We start from the raw sequence: 4338 nt of genomic DNA on the forward strand, positions 1-4338 counted from the left end.
CTAATCATATTTCAAGATAAATTTAAAGCAATCATTTTAGTGTGAGCAAAAAGGTTTATTATTCATAATCATATTTTAGCAAGAGTAATGTGACTGAATGTGCTTCATATTTTTGAACAGTTTTGGTTCAATTCTATAATAGAGCAACGTGTCTTCACCATATGCCAAAATGGAATGAATGAGGGAGGGCACCACTGTCAACCCCTCCACAATGTGGAGCTGCTGCTCTCCCCTCAGGATACCACAAGTACAGTGATGCATGACCATCTGATGCACAGACCAAAGTGTCAATCCATATCTTAAATATTCATAAAGTTTATTTTCTTTTGAATTTTAAATTTTTCTACCAGATTTATAACTTTTCTTCAAATGCATATAGATGCCAATTATATCTTGCTCCTGTGACAATCCTGACTTGCTGTAAGCAAACTTGAGAAGCTTGGGTGCTCTTATAGGCAAGTGGAGGGAAACACAGGGTATGTGGGACGGCATTTCATTTGCTTAAGGGAGTCAATTTATTAAAAATCTAGACTGGAAAGAACAAATGATGGGAAAGAGCATCTTTATTATTATTTATTATATGCATTGTTTACTGAAATACTGTGGTAAGCAAGTTGCAATAATCATACTAGGTTACTGATTTGGGGTGTGCTTATAAATACCTCTTCTTAGAGTATTACCTTGCTCTATTTGACTCCCCCTTTATCCCATACATAAATTATTAGGCAATCACAGTTCTTCAGATCCCCCTTTAGGAAACCATGCTGTCCAGCCAGTCTTGGTTGTTTTATTTTTTGCTTGTTTGTTTGTTTTTGTTTTTTGAGACTGGGTCTCCCTATTTTGCCTGGGCTGGAAAGGTCCGTCACTGGTCTGATCCCACCGATGAGTGGCATGAGAGTTTTTTAACCTGTTCCTTTCCAGTCTAAGCTGATTGCCCTTCTACTTAGGTAGCCTGGTGGCTCCCTGTTTCCAAGATCCCACCATACTGGTGCCAGATTTAGTGTGGGCACCTGATCAGGTCAGCTCATTGCAGTTCTGGGGTCCTATGCTCAAGCAATCCTCTTGCCTCAGCCTCTCCAGTTTCCAGGAATATAGACAATTGCCAACATATCACTTATTACGTATCTATCCAATTTTCATTCTCTTCCTCTGTAACACATTTGGATGTATTTGGTGGTTGTTCAGATTCCAAATTCTTCAGTCACACAAAGTTTTGCAGGAATGTGGTTTTTTTCCCTTTTTTCCTTATATTTCTTAGATTTGGGGTCCTGAGATGTCTGAGTTGTTAAAGAGTGGCACATTGTTCACTACTGTAGGTACATCTAAACTTAGCAACAAATGAAGTTCATTATCCAAATGGTTCACAGTTGGCTTCAATGGGCCGTGATTTTCTAACAATTCTTTGAAGATCACAGTCTGAGTCTGTCTTTACCTGTGGACATGGAGAGACTGGATAGCATCAGATACTGGAGTCAAAGACTGGCACCAAGGGCTGGTTCATTTGCAAACCCAGCCCCTTGTCATTTTCCATCCATTTCCCTTTTTCTTTGGTTTCATTTGTGGGAGCTCTGAAGGGGCATTAACCTGGGCTAACTCAACAGTCACATTTAGTCAAAAGGAGAGATGGGGTTCTTGAAGGGCTCATGCCAAATGACTCACAGTCCTTATAGAAGGGTGAAATCTGTTTGGGAAATGAAGCTCCAGTATCTCACTCTTTTTGTTCCCTCTCCATAAAGAAACTGTGAGAAGCAATTACCTGCAGAGCTAATCAGAACACTGGAATCTATTGCCTCTGTGATTTGTTATTGTTGTTCAATCTTTTCAGTCATGTCTGACTCTTTATGACTCCATTGGGGGTTTTCTAGGAAAATATAATGGAGTGGTTTCCATTTCCTTCTCCAGGTCATTTTACAGATGAGGAAACTGAGGCAAACAGGGTGAAGTGATTTGCCCAGGGTCACTCAGTAAATGTCTGAGGCTGGATTTGATCTCAGGAAGATGAGTCTCCCTTCCAGGCCAGCACTCTATCTACCATGCCACTTAGCTGCCTTCATGATTTACATTTATTTTCTGCCTTTTTCTCAATATCTTGATATACAAATCTGAAATAATCTTCCCATTCATTATTTTCACCATCTTAGTCTTCCATTTCATTGTCCACTGTTTTGCCTTTAAAATCCTTCACAACCTGTCTCTTATCTTATTTTTCCAACCTTATTACGTTACTCCCCTTCACACAATCTTGTTGCTATTGTTCATTCATTCTTCAGTCATGTCTGACTCTTCATAACCCAATTTGGGGTTTTCTTGGCAAATATACTAGAATGGCTTGCCATCTCCTTCTCCAGGTAATTTTACAGTAAAAGATGAGGAAACTGTGGCAAATAGGGTAAAGCAACTTGCCCAGGGTCATACACTCTTAGGTCCAGCCAAACTGGCCTTCTTCCTGTTCCTCATATGTGACATTCCATCTCTCACCACTAGGCTTTTTGCCAGTTCTTCATGTCTAGAATGCATCCCTGTCTTCCCTCTGTCTCTTAGAATGCCAGCTTCCTTTAAGGCTCAACTCAAGTCTTCTCTGTGAGGCTTTTCCTGATCCCTCCCAAGTACTTCCTTCCTCCCACATTATCTTGTATGTATATCTATATATGTATATATTATCTAACAGAATGTAAACTTTTTGAGGGTGAAAACTTTTATTTTTGTCTTTGTATCTTCAGTGCCTAGAATAGTGCCTGGCATACAGTAGGTGATTAATAACCACTATCTTCTCCTTCGCTCCAATCTCTGATGATGATGAGGTAGTTCTGATTGCCAAGTCCAACCCTCTATGTGTATGCTTAATTATTCTCTTCCCTCCCACCTTATCTGCCATCCCCACCTCTGATTTTAAATATTTCCCTATCTACTGGGTCCTTCCATGTTGACTACACCAAGTCCCAGTCTCCCCTTTCCTAAAATAATAACATCAACAACGAAATCATTCACTAGATCCTGTTCTAACCAGCAGCTAAATCTGTCCTCCCCATTCTCAGTTAAAAGTCTTGGGGAAAAAAAGTCATCTTAGTGCCTCCCATTCCTCTCACTTTACTCTTTTAAACTCACTGTAATTTGTCTTCTAACTTTATCTTTCAACTAAAATTATTCTTTCTAAAGTCACCAATGATCTCTTCACTGACAAATCTAATGGACTTTTCTCAGTCTTCATCTTTCCTGACCTCTCTGCTGTATCTGACTCTATTCTTCTCCATCTCCTGAGCTTCTCTTCCTTGATCTCTCTCTCTCCTTTCTGAGTTTTCTTCACTTTTTCTTTGTTTTCCTCCTATCTCACTTTCCTTTTCTGGACTTTAAAACACATCGTTACCCATTAATTGTGAGTGTCTCCCAAGACTCTTTCCTAAACGCTCTTTTCACTTGGTGACCTTATCAGCTTCTGTAATTTCAGCTATCATTGCTATGAAAATGATTCTCACATCTTTGTAACCAACCCCAGTCTCCCATTTGAGCACCAGTCCTCCATTACCAGTTGTCTATTGGATATGTTCAAACTGGATGTACCAATTGGCACCTCAAACTCAACATGTACAAAACAGAGCTCATCGTCTCCATCACCACCTCCAAACTCATTATTCTCCTGAATTTCCTTCTGTCACTATACTATTCTCCTTTCATTCTTCTGGGCTGGAAATCTTTGCCTTATCCTGGGCTCCTTACTCTCCTTCATGCCACATACCCAATCAGTTGCCAGATCTTATTTCTACCTCTACCATGTCTTTTGCATTTGTTCCCTTCCTCCACTCCCACATCCACCCCCCTCGTTCAGGCTTTCATCACCTTTCTCCTGGAATACCCCAATAGCCTCCTAATGGATTCCTCTTCCTCAGGTCTCTCCCCACTCCAATCCAACCTCCACACAACTTCAAAAGTGACTTTCCTACAGTATCTGTTGAATCACATCATCTCCCACCCCACTCAATAAACTCTAATGGCTCCCTACTCCCTATAGGATCAAAAGTTAACTGTTTGGTATTTAAAGCTCTACACAAATTGTCCCCTTCCTGCTTATCTAGCCCTTCGACACATTATTACTCTCCACATAATCTATGGTCCAACTGTACTGTATTACTTGCAGTTTCTAACACAATGCTCTATCTCCCATTTCTATTCTTTTCCCTCGTGCCTCTGGCTATCCCCCCATATCTCTAACACTCTAATTCCTCACTTCCACCTTTTAGCATTATTAGCATCTTTACTTTTTCTTCTTGTAAACAGTATTTTATTCTTTCCAATTACATGTAAAGACAATTTTTAACATTCATTTTAAATAAAATTTTTAGT

The 4338-nt window shown here is 39.9% G+C and overlaps 1 pseudogene; it reads right to left on the reverse strand.

The window, feature by feature from the left end:
- Window positions 1-1117: 1117 nt before the first annotated feature.
- Window positions 1118-2054, reverse strand: LOC138152760 (cell death regulator Aven pseudogene; annotated as a pseudogene).
- Between the last annotated feature and the right edge of the window lie 2284 nt (window positions 2055-4338).

This window comes from Petaurus breviceps, unplaced genomic scaffold, assembly GCF_028583685.1.
Source record: "Petaurus breviceps papuanus isolate PSGF00001 unplaced genomic scaffold, PetGlider_PUasm1.0 90925, whole genome shotgun sequence".
Classification (NCBI taxonomy): Eukaryota; Metazoa; Chordata; class Mammalia; order Diprotodontia; family Petauridae; genus Petaurus; species Petaurus breviceps.